This window comes from Pseudopipra pipra, chromosome W, assembly GCF_036250125.1.
Source record: "Pseudopipra pipra isolate bDixPip1 chromosome W, bDixPip1.hap1, whole genome shotgun sequence".
Lineage (NCBI taxonomy): Eukaryota > Metazoa > Chordata > Aves > Passeriformes > Pipridae > Pseudopipra > Pseudopipra pipra.
The window spans coordinates 63,175,397-63,197,644 of record NC_087580.1 but is presented as its reverse complement, the minus strand read 5'-3'; the positions used below and the strand labels follow the sequence as shown (position 1 = coordinate 63,197,644).

Below are 22,248 nucleotides of genomic sequence, written 5' to 3'. Positions count from 1 at the left end.
GCCATTAATGATTGCCCAATGCTCCAATCTATCTAATTCCCTCTGCAAGGCTTCTTGTCCCTCAAGAGAGTCAACAGCACCTCCCAGTTTGGTATCATCAGCAAACCTGCTAATGGTGCATTAAACTCCTGCCTGCAGATCTTTGATAAATATATTGAATAGAACTAGCCCTAGAATTGAACCCTGAGGAACACTGCTGGTGACTGGTCACCAGCCAGATGTAGACCCATTCGCTACAACCCTTTGAGCCCTGCCGACCAGACGGTTCTTCACACAGTGCACTGTGAACCCACTCATCCCACAGTTGGACAACTTTTCCAGAAGGATGCTGCAAGGGAGTATTGGGTTTGCATGGTGAGGTTTTGATAGTGAGGGAGCTACAGGGGTGGCTTCTTTAAGAAGCTGCTAGAAGCTTCCCCCATGTCCGACAGAGCCAATGCCAGCTGACTCTAAGACCCATTGCTGGCCAAGGCCAAGCTGATCAGCGATGGTAGTAACATTTCTGGGGTGTTTTTAAGAAGGAAAAAACATTATGGCACAGAAGTAATTGCAACCAGAGAAGAGAGGAGTGAGAATGTGTGAGAGAAACAATTCTGCAGACACCAAGGTCAGTGGAGAAGGAGAGGGAGGAGGTGCTCCAGGCACCAGAACTGAGATTCTCCTGCAGGACATGGTGAAAACCATGGTGAGGCAGGCTGTGCCCCTGCAGCCCATAGAGGTCCATGGTGGAGAAGAGATCCACCTGCAGCCTGTGGAGCAGCCCCATACCGGAGCAGGTGGATGGATGTCTGAAGGTGGCCGTCACCTTGTGTTAAGCCCACAATGGAGCAGGCTTCTGGCAGGACCTGTGACCCCATGGGGGATTCAAACTGGAGCAGCCTGTTCCTGAAGGACTGCACCCCATGGAAAGTGACCTATGCTGGAGCAGTTCATGAAGAACTGCAGTCTGTGGGAAGGACTCACATTGGAGAAGTTCTTGGATGACTGTCTCCTGTGGGAGGGATCCCACACTGGAGCAAGGAATCCTCTCCCTGAGGAGGAAGCAGCGGCAGAAACAACATGTGATGAACTCACCATAACTCCCATTCCCCATCCCCCTGTACTGCTGGCAGGAAGGATGGAGAGAATTGAGAATAAAGTTAAGCCCAGTGGAGGAAAAGTGGTTTTAGAATTCATTTTACTTCTGATTATGCTACTCTGATTTGACTGGTAATAAATTCAATTAATTTCCCCAAGTTGAGTCTATTTTGCCTGTGACTGTAATTGGTGAGCGATCTCTCCCTGTCCTTATCTTGACCTACAAACTTTTGCTATATTTTCTTCCCCACCCCTCTCCCCCAGCTGAGAAGAGGAGAAAGAGCAGCTTGTTGGGCTCCTGGTATCCAGTGAAGGTTAACCCACCACAGTCCTTTTTGACACCCAATGTGGGGCAAGACAAAGGCAGTTATATATATATATATATATGTATTGCATGCTATAGTAATAACAGCTATCAAATAACAAGCTCCTGTGTGGGACATGGAGTTTTTCAGCTGCACTGCTTCTCTCTTTATCTTGCTGAGTTTGAGAACACGTTAATAGAAACAATGGCTCTGTACTTTGCCCTGGCATTGATGTCCTTGCTGTGCTGGGGGAGCTATCTTCTGGGGACGATGAGGGAATACATCTCCCTCTCCCTACCTGGAAGTGATGTGGATGGTTTTATTATGCAGGCTCCCGAGGTCCTTGTTCACCCTTACATGAACTGTTTAATACTACTAATAAACACTGTTGGCATATTATGATGTTTGTGGAATCTGGTGTTGCCCCGGTGTAAGAGAAGATAACTTTTTGGTGAGGCAATATGGAAATGTGCCCTGAAGCAGCCAGTTCCTGGGTGGCAGGGCGTGTGGAAGGATTTGGGCAGGTTCCCAGGGCGGTTAACACCTCCCATTACCTGGGACTTTACACCTGAACAGCCAGTAAACCCAGCAAACTGACACGTCACCTGATAGAAGGGTGCCTTGCCTACCCCAGTGAAAACCAGCAGCTTCTCACCCTGTACTGGGGCCTGGCCTGTGCCTATCAAGCCACAGTTCAATACTCTCAGAGGACTGTAGTGGAGGCAGGGACACAAACTGCAGTGGAAGACACTATGGCTGAGATAGGGACTCAAATCACAACAACTGCAGTAATTGCCCCAGTAGTGAAAAAGAAAAGGTGGACAAGGAGAGGTCCATATCATTGATTAGAAAGGGGGAAGAGGAAGAGGAGGAAGAGAAGGAGGAAGAGGAGGAGGAAGAGGAAGAAAAGAAGGAGAAGAATCAGGAAAGGAAGGGTCTGATCACAAAACCAGTTCTTTGACAAAAAAATTGAAGAAAGTAGTGAGACAATTCACACAGGAAACCAAAGTTACCCTGCCCCTGACCTCATCAGAAATTTGAGACTTGAGAAAAGATTACAGCCACCAGCCAGGTGAACAGATTTCTGCCTGGCTGCTTCGATGCTGGGATAATGGGGCTGATGGCCAGCAATTGGAAGGTCACAAAGCCCAACAGCTGGGATGTCTTGCTAGAAATTGGGAAATTGAGAGAAGAATTGGAAAGGAGGCAGCAATTTGCAGTCTCTTGAGATGGCTCCTCTCAAATGTGAGAGCAAGATATCCATTTAAGGAAGATTTTTGAACTCCCCAGGAAAGTGGACCACTGCAGATGAAGGTATCCAGTACTTGAGAGAATTAGCAGTGTTGGAAGTCATCTGTAGTGATCTAATAAGGTCTCTAAAGATCCAGAGGATGTCCCTTGCACAATGACTGTGTGGAGGAAGGTGATTCAAAGTGCCCCAGTCATATTCTAACAGCTTGACAGCAATGTATTACCTGGAAATGTATACATCAACTGCAGAGAGTCTTCCTGACTCCAAAACTTTGAAAAAATCTCTGTCCCTCATCCCCATGGGCCAACGCCTCAGCTCTCAGGGGTGCCCCAAGAAATCGGTCCTCTCCTGCCCTGGTCAGAGGGAAAGGGAGCCCCAGGCACAGGCCACATGGTGCACTCTTGTTCTTCCTGAGTGACCAGGGGGAAGACATTAAGAAGTGGCATGGTGAACCCACCATTAAGCTGGAAGCCCATGTACATGAATTGAGAAGGAAGAGAGCTGTTAAGAAGGGGTCACCCAAGAAGGCTGCCAGTGTAGTTGTAGACACAAGAAGGCAATAAGGGATCTCCCAGATGTAAAAGGACTGAAATCATCTTCCTTGATCCTGGTGAGGGGACTTCTGGTCTGATACTGCAAGGGTCAGACAGTGAATACTCTGACAAAGAACAGAAATAGAGGGTCCCTGCCTTCGGCCAGGAGGAGGAAGGGGATGACTGGGCATACTGGACTGTGTTGATTCAATGGCCTGGCACATCAGATCCACAGAAGTACAAAGCTTTAGTAGATACTGGTGCACACTGCACACTGATGCCATCAGAGTACAGGGGCACAAAACCCATCTGGATCTCTGGAGTGACAGGGGGATGTCAAGAATTCTCTATATTGGAGGCTGAGGGGAGCTTAAGAGGGAATAAATGAGAAAAGACCCCCATTGTGATTGGCCCAGAGGCCCCTTGTATCCTTGGCATCGACTACCTCAGGAGGGGGTACTTCAAAGACCCAAAGGGGTACAGATGGGTTTTTTGTGTAGCTACCATGAGCACAGAGAAGATCAAGCAGCTATCTACCCTGTCTGGCCTCTCAGAAGATCCCTTCATTGTGGGATTACTGCAAGCGGAAGAACAGCGGGTGCCAACTGCTACTAAGCCGGTGCAATATTGCACCAACTGAGACTCCCTAGCTCCCATCCATGAGCTGATCCATCAATTGGAGAGCCAAGGAGTGATCAGGAACTCTCACTTGCCCTTTAACAGCCCCATATGGCCAGTGCAAAAGTCTAACGGAGAATGGAGAGTAAAAATAAACTATCGTGGCCTCAACAAAGTCACGTCACCTTTGAGTGCTGCTGTACCAGACATGCTGGAACTTCAATACGAGCTGGAGTCAAAGGCAGCCCAGTGGTGCCACAACTGATATCGCTAATGTGTTTTTCTCAATCCCTTTGGCAACACAGTGCAGGCCACAGTTTGCTTTCACGTGGAGGGTTGTCCAATGCATCTGGAATTGACTGCTCCAGGGGTGGAAAAAGCCCTGTCATCTGTCATGGACTAATCCAAATTGCACTGGAACAGGGTGATACCCCTGAACATCTGCAATGCATCAATGATATCACCATGTGGGGCAACACAGCAGAAGTGTTTGCAAAAGGAAAAAGAATAATTCATATTCTTCTGAAAGCTGGTTTCACCATAAAAAAAACCTGCACAGGAGATCCAGTTTTAGGGAATAAAATGGCAGTATGGACATTGTCACATCCCTATGGATGTGGTCAACAAGACAGCAACTATGTCTCCACCAGCTAACAGGAAGGAAACACAAGCTTTCCTAGGCCTTATGGGGTTCTGGAGGATGCACATTCCAGGTTACAGTCAGCTTGTGAGCCCCCTCTAATTGAGTGATCTGGAAGAAGAACCATTTTGAGTGGGGCCTTCAGCAACAACAGGCCTTTGAGCAGATCAAAGAGGAAATAGCGCGTGTGGTAGCTCTTGGGCCTGTTTGGACAGGACCAGCTTTGCAAAAATATTCTCTACACAGCAGCTGGGGAGCATGGTTCCACCTGGAGCCTCTGGCAAAGAACATCACAAGAAACCAGAGGTTGACCATTAGGGTTTTGGAGTGAGGGTTATCGAGGATCAGGAGGCCACTACACTCCAATTGAAAAGTAGATATTAACAGCATAGGGGTTCGAGCTACCTCAGAAGTTGTTGGGACAGAAGCATGCCTCCTCTTGGCACCACGATTGCCCATGCTGCACTGGATGTTCAAAGGAAATATCCCCTAATCATATCATACAACCCGCACTACATGGAGCAAGTGGGTAGTGTTGATAACGCAGCAAGCTTGATGGGGAAAACCCAACAGCCTGGGAATCCTGGAAGGGATCACGGACTGGCCAGAAGGCAGATTTTGGGGCATTGCCTGAGGAGGCAGCTCATGCTCAAGAAGCGCCACCATATAATGAGTTACCACAAAATGAAAGAGGCTATGCTCCATTTAATGATGGATCCTGTCATTTAGTAGGAAACCATTGAAGGTGGAAAGCTGCTGTGTGGAGTCCCACACGACAGGTCATTGAGGCTGCTGAAGGAGAAGACAAGCCAGTTTGCACAAGTGAAAGCCATCCAAGTAGCCCTAAAGATTGCTAAACAAGAAAAGTGGCCTGTACTGTATCTCTATACTGACTCCTGGATGGTGGCTAACGCCCTGTGGGGGTGGCACTGAGTTAGTGTATCACATCCCTTACCACCCACTCTGGAAAAGATTGAGAGATATAATGGACTGTTAAAGACTACATTGAAAGACTTGGAAAATGGGGCATGGAAGCATTGGGATACAAATTTAGCCAAAGCCTCTTGTCTGGTTAACACTAGGGGATCTGCCAACCGCCTTGATCCTGCCCAAACAAAACCCCTACATACTGTGAGAGGAGATAAGGCCTTTGTACTACATATAGGAAAACTACATTCACCACCTTCATCCACTAAGCATGTGACCTTATTGTAGGAGATAAAATTAATTAGACAAGACTTTGTGAACCCATATTGACTGTGCCTGATGATTGCATTGCCCTTTAAATGCCTTTCAATAATACCCAGTATAATCTTCCCATAATTTTTCAGGTACTGAGGTTAGACTAACAAGTCTGTTGTTCCCTGGGTCTTCCCTTTCGCCTTTTTTTTGTATATTTGAATGACACTGACTAGCTTCAGGTCAGCAGGCACCTCCCCAGACTCCCCAGACCTTCGGTAGATCATTGAGAGGGGTCCTGCTATAACATTCACTAGCTCCTTCAGTGTTCTGACATAAATCCCATCAGGCCCCATAGATTTGTGAACATTCAGCTGATACAGCCATTCTCTCACAGTTTCATTGTCCACAAATGGAAAGACACTGTTCCCACAGTCATGGTCCTCAACTCAAACCATGGGCTGCCTGGTCCCCTATCAGTATTACTAATGACTGAAGAGGAAAAAAAAAAAGCATTGAATGCCTCCTCTTTTTCTTCATCCCTATTAGTCAGACAACCATCTTCAACAAGTATTGGTCCAATGTTTTCTTTAGACCTCCTCTTGCTATTAACATACTTAAAGAAAGACATGGACATACTAGAGAGAGAGAGTTCAGCAACAGGCCAAAAAGATGATCAAGGGACTGCAGCATCTCTCCTATGAGAAAAATCTGAGAGAGCTGGGACTGTTCAGCCTGGGCCTCTGAAGACATATTGTCAATGCATGTCATACCTGAAGGGAGGGTGCAAAGAAGAGACCCAGGCTCTTTTCAGTGGTGCTCAGTGACAGAACCAGAGGCAATGGGCACAGACTGAGACACAGGAGGTTCCACCTGAACATCAGGAAACACTTTTTTTACTGTAAGGGTGACTGAGCACTGGATCAGTTTGTCCAGGGAGATTATGGAACCTCCATCCTTGGAGATCTTCAAAAGCCATCTGGTCACAGTACAGGGCAGCTGGCTCTAGGTGATCCTGCCTGAGCAGGGGGATTGGACAAGATGACCTCCAGAGGTCATAGTCATAGAACAGTTTGGGTTGGAAGGGACCTTAAAGATGATCCAGTTTTAACCCTCCTGCCATGGTCAAGGACACATTCCACTAGACCAGGTTGTTCAGAGCCCCATCCAACTTGGCCTCAAACACTTCTAGGGGTGGGGAATCCACAACTTCTCTAAGGTCCCTTCCAACCTTAATCATGCTGTGATTCTATAAATGGATCAAGCTCCTCCATGACCCAAGGAGAGTACTAAATGCAGTCCCTTGGAGTTTTGGTCCATGTTGTTGGAACCTCTTAAATTATTGTTGAAAGTAATGTTAACTTGCTTTTCTTCTCAATGAAACAGACTTCAAATACTCCTATAATTAGCTGCTTTGTCTCACTTGAGGGGACAACACAAAACTTCCTACTCCTTAATTCATTAATAAAGGCATTGAATGTTTGCATATTTACTTAACAAAATGCATCTGAGAACATAATAGAAGCTGATGTAGGTAATTACAAAATAAAGAATTAGAACTGCAGTGCAGTTAGAACCATTAAGGAAGAGTAAACAAAACATAACAAGGCATTCAAAGCATCATGCACATTATGAAATAGCCACAACTACTTTTAGCCCTTTTTGAGTATTTCACTAGTACAAGGTGAATGTTACAGATTGACAACACAATGAATTTAAGATGCCACAGAACTACCTTATCAACTTCTCTCTGTGTTGCTCCTTCCTTTTTCAAACGTTCTTGTTCAACACACTTTGCATTGTAGTTTTCCTTTGATTTTTGTAAGGCCTGAGTGATACTTTGAATATTTTGCACTGCTTCTAATGTTCCTGAAACATCTTCTTTAGTCTGTCAAATATCACATAGTTGTCAAAAACAAACCATTTTTATTTTAACATTAACAAGTCATTGGACATGCATAAGTAAAAAATTAATAACCTTTTTATAAGTTTTGATTTGTTCATCTCCATACTTATGAACTTCTTTTATTAGCTCTTGTAATCTCCGCATGAGGTCCAAGTGACAGCTTGCCAGTTTTTCTGCTGAAGTTTTGAAAACATCCCAAACTGGTGCAAATGTCCTAGATTGAGGGGACAAAAAATAATAAAAAATTTAATGCCCATCTGGATTTGTACTAACATCTGGACTTCTACTAACTAACCAGGAGGGACTGGTTGAAGATGTGAAGGTTGGGGGAAGCCTTGGCTGTATTGACCATGAGATGGTAGAACGCAGGATGCTGCGTGGAGGAAGCAAAGCAGTAAGCAGGACTAGAACCCTAAACTAGACCTTTGCGGATGAGCAGGGAGCTTCTAGTAAATCTCAAACAAAAGAAAGAAATTTATGGGATGTGGAAAAAGAAACAGACCACATAGGAGGACTATAGGAACATCATCAGAGTATGCAGGGATGTGATGACGAAGGCCAAGGCCCACTTGGAATTGAATCTGGCAAGGGATATAAAGGACAACAACAAGGGCTTCTACAAGAACATCAGCAGAAAAAGGAAGATTAGGGAAAATGTGGTGTTGCTGCAGAATCAGATGGGTATCCTGGTGACAGAAGACACAGAGAAGGTGGAATTACTGAATGCCTTCTTTGCCTCAGTCTTTCCTGATGAACATGGCCCTCAGGTATCCCAGACCTTGGAGGTAAAAGAAGGCTAGAGAAAGGAAGACTTCCCCTTGGTTGTTCAGTGTTGGGCTAGAGATCAGCTAGAGAGACTTAACACCCATAAATCCATGGGCCCTGATGGCATGCACCCATGTGTGCTGAGGGAGCTGGCAGATGTTGCTCTGCCTCTCTCCATCATCTTTGAAAAATCATGGAGAATGAGAGAGTTGCCCAATGACTGAAGGAAGTCCAATGTTACTCTCATATTCAAAAAGGGCAAGAAGGAGGACCTGGGAAACTACTGGCCAGTCACCCTCACCTCTATCCCTGGAAAGGTGATGGAACAGGTCCTTCTGGAGGTCATCACCAAGCATGTAAAAGAAAAGAAGTTCATCAGGAGTAGTCAGCATGGATTCACCAAGGAGAAATCATGCTTAACTGATCTGACAGCCTTCTATGATGACATGGCACGATGGGTGGACGAGGGGAAAGCAGTGGATGTTGTCTACCTTGGTTTCAGCAAGGCTTTTGACACTGTCTACCATAACATCCTCTTAGATAAAGCTCAGGAAATGTGGGTTAGATTAATGGACAGTGAGGTGGATCAAGAATTGGTTGAATGGCAGAGCTCAGAGGGTTGTGATCATGGGAGTAGAATCCAGTTGGAGGCCTGTAGTCAGTGGCATTCTCCAGGGATCAATACTGGGTCCAGTCTTATTCAACTCGTTTCTCAGTGACCTGGATGAAGGGATAGAATGTACCCTCAGCAAGTTTGCTGATAATACAAAACTGGGGGGAGTGGCTGATACACCTGAAGACTGTGCTGCCATTCAGTGGGACCTTGATAGGCTGGAGAGTTGAGCAGAGAGAAACCTAATGAGGTTCAACAAGGGCAAGTGTAGGGTACTGCACCTGGAGAGGAATAACCCCAAGTACCAGTACAGGTTGGGGGCTGACCTACTAGAGAGCAGCTCTGCAGAGGAGGACCTGGGAGTCTTGATGGGTGACTAGCTGATTATGAGCCGGCAGTGTGCCCTTGCAGCCAGGAGGGCCAATGGTATCCTGGGGTGCATCAGGAAGAGTGTGGCCAGCAGGTTGAGGGAGGTGATCCTGCCCCTCTACTCGGCCCTAGTGAGGCCACATACGTTCAATTCTGGTCTCCACAGTACAAAAAAGACAAGGAGCTACTGGAGAGGGTCCAGCAGAGGCAACAAAGATGATTAGGGGTCTGGAGCATCTGTTTTATGAGGAAAGATGGCAGGAACTGGGTCTGTTTAATCTAGAGAAGAGAAGACTGAGAGGGGATCTCATTAACGCATATAAATATCTCAAAGACAGGTGTCTTGGTTTAAAGACAATATATTTGGGAGGCAGGAACTCCAATAAGATAAAACCCCTCCCCTTTTATTCCCCTTCCCTAATAGAGCAAAAAAACCAAAAATGCGAGTGAAAGTGAAAAAATAACTACTTACTAAAAGGAAATAGCAATAACTACCAAAAAATACAGAGGGAAAAAAATGGTTTACGCACAAAAGGAAGGACCCACCAAAAACAAGTGGCACCCCCACCCCTTGGGAACAAAAAGGGGAAAACCAAAATGGCAAAGGGTCTTTCCTGCCAAACCACCACCTGTCCGCCCAACCAAACAAAAGAAAACAATGGGAGAACATGGGCTCCAGATGACATAATGGTATGAATATTCATCACTAAATCTTCCTCCAAAATCTGTAACTATAACAGCGTGTGTCAAGAGGATGGTGCCAGACTCTTTTCAGTGGTGCCCAGTGACAGACTGAGGAGCAATGGCCGAAAACCAGAACACAAAGAAGTTCTATCTGAACACGAGGAAACCTTTCCATTGAGGGTGGCAGAGCACTGCAACAGGCTGCCCAGGGAGGTCGTAGAGTCTCCCTCTCTGGAGACATTCAAAATCACTCTGGATGAGTTCCTGTGTAAGCCGCTCTAGGTGATTCTGCATTGGCAGTGGGGTTGGACTGTGTGATCTCCAGAGGTCCCTTCCAACCCTAAAGATTCTGTTTATTTTTCTTTGTTGGCTACATTTTTTTTAAAATAGTGTTAAAGTGTAACTGATATGCCTACAGAATTTCAGCTCTGATCCTAAAACTGAAGCAAACAAAAAACACAACAAACTGCTATAAATGTTATTTAATGTTTCAAACGTACTTGACATCTTACTAAACTTTTCAGTGTTCTATGTTTTACCTATGTTGACTCTATTGAGTAAAACACAGCAAAATTAACTTATTCTTCTCCATCATCAACACAACAATGACAAATGGTATTCCTAAAGATGATGAAAGAGCAGCTCAAAAAAATTTAACATGTACAGGTATTTTTATGTGCATACCTAAATAGTGAAAAGAAAACAAAAGTTACTTGGCTAGTTGCTGTGGTTTGGACTCTCTTGCTGAATTTCCCATGCCACCATGAGGCATGGGGGGGAGGGCTGCATGTCCTGGGGTCCTGGTCGCGAATGGGCAGTGGGGGAGATGGGATTTCTGAAGCAGGGGAAATGGGGGTTCCCATGGGAAGTGTCGCAGAAGTTTGGAGGGTATAAGAATGGCTGGCAGGATGGGAGCCCCCTCTCTTTTTTCCGTCACTACAGTCAAGGAGCAGCTGCATCTCTTTGTCCTGGGACTGCTGTTCACAGGGAGCCGCCGGCAGCTGCGGGAGAACCTGTTTTGCGCTTCTGCTTTGCGCATCCCATGCCACTCCGGGACCGTGCTCACTGGAGCCCTGCTGTCCTTTGCCCGCTTGTGATAGTTTTCACCCTAGGCCTTCCTGGAGACCAGCTTGTAACCAGGAAGGAACTAGGGAAGTGACTAAGGAAGTATTCCATGCTATTCCTTTATGTAACCTCAGGTATAAATAAAGCTGACCGGAGAGACCTCGCTCTCTTCCGGTGAGGTTTGGGAATGGTAGGTCCCTGTCTCGGCCTTGCTTATCTGGAGCTGAGGCCTACAGTGACTGCTGTTGTCTACCACATGTGAGGAGAGAGTGCTGGGCTGCTGTGTCCAGCTGTCCTGCTTTTCTCAAGGGAAGTGGTGAGATTTTAAAAGTTTTTTTTTATTTTGTTAGTTACCGGGTTTCTCAATTGTGCATACCTGGGGGTATTTTGTCCCTTTTTGCCCCTTTTTTCCCATTTTTCCCTTCCCCTCTCCCCATTAATTGGGAGTTATACATAATATCCTTACTGTATATAACTGTATATATGTAAAAATACACATATATTTTGGTATAATTCAGTTGGGTTCGATTCCTTTCAGTTTCTATAATTTTTTTTCCCTTTCCTTTCTTTGCCGAAAAAGGGGAGGGAGGGGAGGAACTTTTGCTGAGCATTGGAGATTTTGGCAGGAAGCCAGCTCAAACTTGCTCACTGCTGCTGGCTCCAGAGCAGCAGCCATTTCCACTGATCGATACCCTGGCACCCACCCACACCATGGCATCTGGAGTTGGTAAGCTCCACTGCCCGCATGGACATTGCCTGCCCCACCCGGGTGCCACCCAGGGACCAAGTTACTTGTGCCTGAGCCACAGCGTCCCTGGAGCCCACCTTGTGCCAGCTCGCCGCCTTTCGATCTGCTGCAACCGCCCGCGGCTCCAACCTGCCAGCTTCCTGTTGCTCGCCACTCCGACCTGCCAGGTTCCCACTGCCCAGTGGGGCACCAACATGCTGCAGGCAGAGCCAGAGCCACTTGCCCATCCCTGCCCCCCACTGACATTGTGGTCACTTCTGTGTGGTAGACACCGCTGTCAGGATCACGTGACTGTGCCAGGACTGCGTCAGTGTGGAAGTGAAAGAGTCATTTTTGGGTGGCATCTTCTCTGTTATTGTGTAGTTGTTTTGTTCTGCTTTGTTCTCTGTTTTTAGTAAACTGTTATTTGTTTCTACGCTTTTGCTCAAAAGTCTCTTATAATCAAATTTGCATAATTTTAGGGGGAGGGGTATCTATTCCATCAGAGGTCTTGCCTCCCTGGCATACATTGTCTTTAAAACAAGACACTAGTTAAGTTTTCAGTTGTCTTTCATCATTACAGCCACAGGATTAACTATATGGTAAAGGAAGGTGAGGAACAGATCATTCCTTAGATTTTTATACTGCATGGACTTCTCCAGCTATTCTAAAGATACACTCCTACCTCAGTTTCCAGGTCAATGCTGCTGAAAAATAAATACCATGCATAGCCTTTAAAGCACTGATGTTCAAACTAACATGGAGATACAGAACCTTTGAAGAGCAGCAACAACTGGTATCAAATTATGCACTGATGAAAGCTCTCCACATTTCTAGATGTGATTACTCAAATAAAATTAATCTTTAGCCTCTTCTAAGAAGTCTGAGCTGTTGGCATAATTTTTCTAATGAAAACAACATCCATTAATCATTCAATTTTTAAAAAAAAAATCCTGTGTAAAAATTTTTAATTAAACTATGGAATAAATCTATTGAAAAGTCTCATTCTTAACATGTCCAAGGACAGAGATAACACTTGAAAAAGTAGAAATAATGAAAATAAATAAATTCACCGCTCCATTTGCAGACCATATGTTTTTTCTTCAAATTAATAACCATAGGCTTGGGAGCACAGAATAAAAAGTCACATTCTTTTTTATGTCTGAAAAAAACTCAACTGTAAACACAGAGGAACTGGCAATTCCTCCATGGTGTTGGGCTTTTTGCTTTGTTTTTTTTTTAACTGTTAATAAAGAACTGTACAGTCTTGTTTTTCATAGCTGCATGATATTTTGCATAGCTTCACAGTAACTGAAGAACTAAATCATTAAAGGTAGCAAAGTTATGCTACCTTGAACATCATCAATAAAATAGAATCAAATGATGCTTAACATGCTTAAGTGTTTCTCTCTTCTACACACTTACCCAAGTTGTGTGTAATTTCTTGCTGATTTGGCTAGTTTTGTCATTGACCTTGAATATGCCTCCTCTATCGCAGCCCTGTCAAAGAAAGCAATCAAAAGCATAATTTAAATTTTGAAGATATTTGAAGACGAATATGCACTCTGAAGGTGCAAAGCACAAGAATTTTTACTGTAGCTGAAAATTACTCCATTTTAATAGCCACTCAAAAAGTATATGCAAAATCACAGAAGTAAATTAAAAAAAAATAATCTAAGAACACTTGACAGAATGTTGTAGGGAACAGAAACAAATAAAACCTAAGGGCTCAAGACTTGAAAAAGACTTCCAAAATTTCTTCCTTCCTATACTCTCTGCTGTTCCCTTTTGCCTTTAACATTCTTTAGTAAGAGTCAGAACACAGTGACATAACAATCACCCACCTAACACTGTCTAAATACCAGGGATTTACAGAGCAACAAAATGAAATATATAATGAAAACATTAAAAAACCAAAATGAATGCTTACTGAGCAATCACAGGACAAGAGAAAATAGCCTCAAGCTGTGCCAGGAGAGGTTCAGGTTGATAATCAGGAAGAACTTCTTCACTGAATGGTTGGTCAGGCATTGGAACAGAGTGCCCAGGGAGGTGGTGGAGTCACCATCCCTGGAAGTGTTCAAAAAACAACTGGATGTGGCACTTAGTGCTATAGTTTAGTTGACATGGTGGTGCTCAGTCAAAGGGTGGACTCAATGATCTTGGAGTTCTTTTCCAACCTTAATGATTCTATGATTCCATGTGTAGCACTTCCAAGGAAAGTATTTTTTTAGATGAAGAAATTAACACACAAAGAGAGCATCCACTAAACAAGCAATCAATTCTAACCCTGATTCTGTTGCTAGGGTTCTGGCTCTGTGCTCAGTTCACTAGGTCAAAGGAAACATCATTCATCTGAGGCTGTTCAGGTATTGTGGGCAGAAGCTCTGTGAATACAGCCAAGCACACTACTCTCAAGAGGCAGTATTCCCCTGTAACTTAGGGAAAAACAAAGAAGAAAAGGATCATAAGCAGAGTAGTTTAAAAATAATTATTATCAATTCAGATGTTTATCAGGAGCAAGAAGAGAGCAGATTATTTTCTCTAAACTAAAAAGGTGGAAAAAATCAGTTATAAAGAAAATAATTTTCATTGCTCAGATAACACAAGAATTTTCAACAAGAGACATTAAACACATAACCAAGGCAAAGTTTAGAGATCCGACAAGCCTGCAACACCTGAATATGACAACAAACACTGGACATTTCAGTCTGTCATAAGTTTGAAAAGAGATGTTGGAATTTTTTCCCAATGTCACACCTCCCCCAATCTGTTTCTTCCGGGATGGGGGTGGGGGCGGAGCGAAGAAGCACACACGGGGCAGCGCGGGGAGGGCTGGGAGTCCTTTGTTCAGGAGGCTTTTGGGGTTTTGGTCCGGGATTGGACAGAGCAGGAGCCCGGTTTTTGGCCGCCTCGTTCTCTTTTCCTGAGAGGAAGTTTTTTCCCCACGGGACACCTTGCAGAGGACAACCAAGAGAGAGAGAGAGACCAACCCATCTCCGAGGTATTCTGCTTTCAAGACTGCCTGTGGGAAAAAGGACTTGTTTTTTTTCATTGCTGGCTGCGAGCACAGGTGGCTGCGAGCAGCTTTTGAACTGCCGGGACAGTCCTGCATTTCCCCCTCCCCCCTTCCCCAGGTTGCAGCAGGTTTCTCCCCCCGACCTGGGGATTTGGGACTTTGTTTTGTTTCTTCTGAAAGTTTTGATTGCACCATTTGTTGTTTATTCAGATTTTGTTAATAAAAAGCTGTTTCTTTTCCTTTTCCACACTTCCACCTGAAGTCTCTTAATTTTTAAGTTGTAATCTTGTTAAACTAAGACACAGTCATAATTTACGAAAGCATGAGGTTTGTGAGCAGCAAAATTAACATCAGCTAGGACACCAAACTATAGAATGCTACGTTCCCAAAAGTCCCATCTGCCACATCACTCCCAGACCCTTTTTCACTTCATCCCATATTTCCTTTCTGGCCGGATAAACAATGACATGAGATGTACCTGGTTTTGAACTGTCCACAGGCTAGGTGGCTGGCCAACATACACACAAACTCAGTTGCCTGCTGTCTCTTGAAATGAGTAACTCATATAATTACAACTGCCTTTCCCTTAAATGGCACAACTAATTTGGGTTCTTATTCTCTACCTATATCCTCATTTTTTTAAAAATCTTTGCAACCTCTGCTTTTCCATCAAATTGGGTCAAAAGTAGCAAAGTTTTGTGAAAGCTATATGGGTGGATAGAGAACAAATAGTAAGAAACGGCAGGACTACATAAGCCTAGTCTATAAATATAAGTATCTGCAACAAATGGCTCTACCTGACTGCACGGTGTGTGATTCATCTGCCAAAGGCAGAACATTCAGGTATGTAGTGATGAAAGAAATGCACAGAGGCATTCAAGTAGTTTTCTTCTTAAAGAAGTCAGCTAAGATTTCAAAACACTAGACACTGAAAATACATTAATTATAGCCTTCATATTTAAAGACAGCTTCAAAGAATCACATCTATGTAACAGTCACATATTCTCCCTATACAGCAAGAGGGGTATGGTTTTTAACTCAAGTCCTGAATTTAAACCCATGAAGTCTTTGGAGATCAAGACCTTTAATGAGACTTGTTTCCTAATAAGAAAAAAAGAGGATAATATATTTTCTTGTTTTGTAGTGTATGAGTTTCTATACACATACCACCAATAGCCAAAAAAAAAATCAATGAGAACTTCTTCCTGATGTGCTTTTTCTGCAGCTCATGAGGAGTACATAAGACACTTCTTGGGAGGAAGAGGGGAGGGAAGTTGAACTCACAGAAATAACAACGAAAGAAATATTAAGAATAACCACAAAATCTCCCTTCTCTCCATTTAGGGTCAAAAGAGCTACTTTGAGTCCAAGGCAGTATAGGCTGAACCCTGAAAAATGTCTCACCCTTTAAAGACACAAAATATGCAGTCCAACTTTAGCTTTCTATGTTTGCTTTCTCTAGTTTAAAACCCACATATTTCCTCCAAAAGCTTGTTACAAAATTCAAGCTGTTGCTCTTCTTTAACATTGCAGTCTAAGAATGAACTACAGTACAGATGTTTATAAACAGGTTTCCAAATCTTTCAGGATTTCAGAAAGTTTCATTCTTTTGGTAAGCTTTATCTTCTGAAAGAAAAACCACAAACCCACTTATTCCTTCCAATTTTGCTAAGTATGCTTCCTGTGAAAATTTCATGTTTGAGAAGGCCTTTAGGCAACATTTATTCTGTCCAAACAATGTTTTCTAACTTAAAAGTTTGTATCCACAAATAAAAAAAACCCATAAAAAACCTCCTTTCCCTCAATATTAATTCCATATAATTATACTATTTTATATAAGTAAACTACAGGTCTTATTTACTGTATTAGCATAAAACATGTCTCAGGATGTTATTTGTATTCTCAGGTGTTTAAAAGCTCTTCATCCACAATTTTATTATCATCCTGCATACTACTACATTTTCTGATGACTATTGATTAAAATCTTTTTCCTACTTAAGTGGCTGAAATGAACATTTCTTTGCTCCCACAGCCCAGAAGAATTATTTGCCTTAAGCTGCAACTGCTTCTTTTTGTTTGTAAGCAGAAAAATTCAAGAGAACACAACAGTACTTCAAGTTCAAAAATCACTCAAACTCCAGCTTTTGCCCTGTTGCATCTACAAATGTTGTCTAAGGCTTTTTTATTGATTTTATTTTTCTTCATTCCTCCCCTTCTCTCACTTGCTGCTGAATATATTTATATTCTACTTCAGTGTTTTAGCTGGCTCTGTGGAAGAGATCATACCAATATACTACAGATTCATAACAAAGTCCAAAAAAAGGTAACTGTATGTTTCCAGAAGGTGTGGCAAAAGGATTCTTAAACATTATGTTGATGTGACCTTGTCCTGGTTTCAGCTGGGATAGAGTTAATTTCTTCTCAGTAGCTGGTACAGTGCTGTGTTTTGGATTCAGTAGAGAATAATGTTGATAACACACTGATGTTTTGGTGGTTGCTAAGTTGTGTTTATCCTAAGTCAAGGCAACAAAATCAAATATGTTTGTAATGAAAACATTAAAAAAGCCAAACTGAATGCTAACTGAGCAATCACATTTGTTATGATCCGATTACTAAAAGATGCCTCTGTCTGAATTAAGGTGCAAATGAGACCATATGCCAAAGTCAATAGTATGGATTTTAATTACAGTAAATGTGAGGTAGAGAGATAGAAAGAAATAGGAAAGGGGAGGGAGAGGGAGATCAAGCAGAGATATTCACCACCCGGGGATCTAGATTGCATCCCATTGGTCCTTCTTCTGGTCTTCTCAGTGGTCGGGGTCTTGGAGTTGTTCTTCTGGGGTGTCACCTTTATATAGCCCAAGTTCCAGGTATCCACAGGGCATAGATGCTGTTCCCATAACTTGGGATGGCATGTATATAAGCAGTTGCTTCCTTTCCCACAGTTTGCCACAGTGGGAATTTTTGTCTGGATGCATTAACTAGGGTGAGCTAACCAGACTTCACCTCCAATAGGCCTGGAATTAGTGCCTTTCTGTTGCAAGTTCCTCTCTGTGCTTATCTCAAGTTCCCGCTGTGGTGGCTTATGTTATGGCAAGTTCCTTCTGTGCCCTTGACAATGTTTAAGGCAATTGTCATCTTTAAGTGTCTTACACCACCTTGTGGCTTAAACACTGTCTTCCAGGGACTTTTACTCAGTTCATGGGTTGTCCACGGGGGTGATGCGTACATAGAAAAGACAGAGGAGAAAAGACAGGAACAGCAGAAGAAATTACACAAGTAATCATACAGTGTACAATAGCTATCCCAATCATTAAAAATACAAATCCAATTGCAATCATCAATCCAATTCTCACTAGCCACTGTCCCCACCCCATGAGTCCCGAGGATCAAAATACAGACATCAGCCAGGAACTGGGGCTTACTCCTTGAGGCCAATCTTTGGGTTGGAGTGATTGGAAAAGTTCTGATGTTTGATCAGTGATTTCTTTCATTTTAGCTTGGGCTTCTTCAATTGATAATGTTGCATTGTGAATGGTAATATTACAGTAAGATTTTACATTCCACATACCCATTGTTCCTTTAATAATAACATATCTAACACCAACCAGTTTTGTAAAGCCATTTTCGACACTTGATGGACTTGCAAGTTAAGCTCTCTGAACACATACCTGGTCCAATTATGTACCTGCCATGTAATATTTTCCAAGGCCCATTGGTGTTGTGTGCTAACTATAGAAGGCGTAAAAATTATTTTAAACCCCAAAGCTTTTTTTTGCCCCACCGTATAATAAACACATATATTATTGATCCATTCTCGGCTTTGTTCAGGAGAACTTAGATTCCGATGTATCCTTCCCGCTAATGAATAATGAAAGATGCAATTTGGGCAAATAGATGGGAGTACTATCCCACACCTTAGTGAGTTAGGAACATCCCCAAGTGGTGCAGTATAGCTGCTCGTCTTGCAGGTCCAGGTGTCCATTAAGTACATTTGGGGCTTGAAATTAGCCATAGAATTACACCATGAAAAATTAACTTTTAGTACATATGGTGCTTTGCTACCTTAATAGGTGATTGACAAGGAGCCCTATTAGTTAGGGATTTTGGAATTCAATGCATCCCTGGTAATAGTATCTTCAACTAGGCTATCTATGCATACAAGGTTCTTATACAAAATACAAAAAGTTCTCATAAAGAAGGTTCTTATGCAAACACATCCTTATATCAGGCCCATACTCTATTCTTCAGGAGATAGAGTACAGCTATGTTGGGATTTAATCGTGACACAAAACAATAACTGTGGTTTTGCTGTTGGTGGGGTCATAAATGAAAATTCCCTTTCAAATTTAGTTGTATTATCCCAGGTTGCTTTTTTCCTTCTTTTTTTGAATTTCAGTAGGCAAATTGCCCTAATCATATTCCTTTACAGTTGCTGCCACAGTAAATTGCACCCACAACTGAGAAGTATGTGTAGTGTGATATCTGAGTTTTGAGATGTAACAAGAACTAATAGTTTTTGCAGCGGAATGTACCATAGAAACTATATATAGCTGAGCCAAGTGATTTAAAGGAACTAACCAAGCAAAGTAAAGAAACAATGAAGAAGATAACTGAGGCAGCCAGCCAAGCAACATCAAGTTACTCTATAACCAGGTGTATTGTCTTAAAGAAGTTCATAGGCAGTCACTTAAAACTTTGGGGGGGCTCCAGACACAGATGACTACTAGAGATCCTCAGTGAAGCCTTTCAGAGACCTTATAAGGATATGCATATATACTAATAGGTGTTGGGAAATGTCATGAATATGTAACAGGAATGTGGGGAATGAAAAATGAATAATCATGTAATGTTGACATATAAGCTATAGTGAAAATCCCTCTGCATGCACTTTGGTAAACTGATTACCAGGGCACCTGGCGTGCTGTGATCATGTAGCATGTCGTAATAATGCCTGCCTCCTAAAACTCACAAATTGAGACTCAGAGGTTTCTTTTAAGAGCCGATTTTAGGTAACAGGTGTAGAATGTACTATAGTTACCATATTGATTAGAATAGACAAAAGAAGTGAGGTAAAGTTAAAATACTCTCTTAGGACACTTGGTAGAAAACCCAATAGTTCATCAGACATGTTCAAGTGGGAATACAAGTCTCTAAATTAATTTGGAATGTCTAATGATTGATGACATATTTGGTTCCAAAAATGGTTACAGGTGGAGTTGCTTAAGAGTTGGTAAAAGGCTTTTCTGTATTTTATCCATGTCCCACTGCAATCAGTGGCTGTCCCTCCTTCTGGTTTAGGAAGGGGGACTCAATCATTTCCTATGTAGCCTTTTGTGTTGTTAAGATTATTTAAAAATTTAGCCAAATCATAAAAAGTCTAAAGCCTTCTGAAGCAGAACTAGGAAGGTTAATACATATTTGTATGATTCCAAATATGAAAAAAATTCTTGTACCAATTCTCAGGCTAAACTTGATTGAATTTTCTAATTCTCAATTGGTTGAAACAAAATTATACATCCATAAGACAAAAGTAAAAGCTTTTCCCATGCCATTCTTTTTTTTTCTAGTAAAAAGACAAAATGAACTCAGCAAAAATCAAACTAACAATACATAAAATGGTCTGTCTTATATAACCCTACTAATATTTTTGTCTCCTAACAAATCGCTCTTGATGACAACACAAACAAATCATAAACATTAATAAATTGATAATACAAGCAATTATGGGGGCAGTTAAAAGTTCCATTGGTTCCACGCAGCTCAATCTCACCTGTTGGCAGGTGAAAATTCAGCCTGCTACAGACCAATTATTAAAAAGAAGGAACAATCCATCTCTGTTGATTCAGTTCCTGTGTCTACCACAAAAGTAACCAAAAAGTTAAAAGAGCCCAAGGGAAAAATGATTATTACATCTTTTGGCTGTTTTCTGTGAGCTTTCTCATGTAAATCCACTGGCAGTTACCCCACTCAACTGGTTCCTTTGATCTTCACTGGGGGGGTACTAGCATCTTTCCTAGATGTAGTGGTTTGAGATCCCCAAAATCCAATTCTCGAGTCCAAGCCCCCCTCCCACAACTCACCCCAGTGTGAGAGGGGTTTTCCAGACAAAGTACAAGACTCAATATGGGGGAAAGGGAATTATATTACAATCATTACATATATATAATCCTAATTATCTTTCCTATAATAAAGCAGTATTTACAATGGATCAAATCTCTTCTCCCTCCAATAAAAGTCCAGGAGGGAAGAAGGAAAAGATACTTTCCACATTCAAGGCAGCAGTTTCTCCTCCTCAATGCAGCAGCTGTAGCTGGATCTCTTTCCAATACATACAAGGGGGTCTCCTCTCGCCCCTCTCAGCCCTTTGACTCCAAGCGAAGGTTTCTCTTCCGTGGACTGCGGTTGCAGGGACAGGCTCGCTTCACCACGTCATATCACGAAGTGCAGGGGTCTTCGTGAGAGTCCCTTTCCTCAGGGGGTTCACCCCTGAGTCAGAATGTCTCAGGCAGCTTTCAGTTGAAAGCCTTTGCCTCAAGAGTTCTACCAGAGCTCCTGTGCTCTGTCTCAGGCTGCCAGCTTGGCAGCAACAGTGGCAGGGGGCAAGGTCACTTCCCCCGCATTCCATCTGGCCGTCCCGGTCCAGCTTCCAGGACTTCTTGAGCTTCTCAGCTCCTCTCTCCAGTACTGCTGCATTCCAAGACTCCCCTCAAGTGGGAGTCCACCACCCCTCCTCTCTAGGAGGTGTCTCAAAAGGGGTTTTGGGGGTTTTTGGTTCAGTTCTTACCCCAAAACTCTGTCCGTAGAGCTTAGTTCTCTCTCTCTCTCTCTCCATAGAATCATAGAATCGATTGGGTTGGAAAAGACCTCCGAGATCATCGAGTCCAACCCTTGGTCCAAATCCAGTCCATTTACTAGATCATGGCACTCAGTGCCACGTCCAATCTGCGTTTAAAAATCTCCAGGGATGGTGAATCCACCGCCTCTCTGGGCAGCCCATTCCAATGCCTGATCACTCTCTCTGTAAAGAATTTTCTCCTGATATCCAACTTAAATTTCCCCTGGCGGAGCTTAAGCCCGTGCCCCCTTGTCCTATTGCTGAGTGCCTGAGAGAAGAGACCAACCCCCACCTGGCTAGAACTTCCCTTCAGGTAGTTATAGACGGTGATGAGGTCACCTCTGAGCCTCCTCTTCTCCAGGCTAAACAACCCCAGCTCCCTCAGCCTCTCCCCATAGGACCTATGCTCCAGTCCCTTCACCAGCCTTGTTGCTCTTCTCTGGACCCCCTCCAGCCCCTCAATATCCTTTCTGAACTGAGGGGCCCAGAACTGAACACAATACTCAAGGTGTGGCCTCACCAACGCAGAGTACAGGGGAAGGATCACTTCCCTGTTCCTGCTGGCCACACTATTTTTGATACAGGACAAGATCCCATTGGCCTTCTTGGCCACCTGGGCACACTGTTGGCTCATGTTGAACTTCCTGTCAATTAGTAC

General features: G+C 43.2%; 1 long non-coding RNA gene across 1 annotated transcript in view; it reads right to left on the bottom strand.

The window, feature by feature from the left end:
- Positions 1-6,290: 6,290 nt before the first annotated feature.
- The window catches only part of LOC135404392 (uncharacterized), a 38,104-nt gene continuing 22,146 nt past the window's right edge, over positions 6,291-22,248 (bottom strand). Inside the window, exons 3-5 of the long non-coding RNA XR_010425654.1 lie at positions 13,159-13,233; positions 7,583-7,724; positions 6,291-7,492 (exon numbers count right to left, since the gene is read on the bottom strand). This is a non-coding gene — a long non-coding RNA (uncharacterized LOC135404392). The remainder of the gene's footprint in view (positions 7,493-7,582; positions 7,725-13,158; positions 13,234-22,248) is intronic.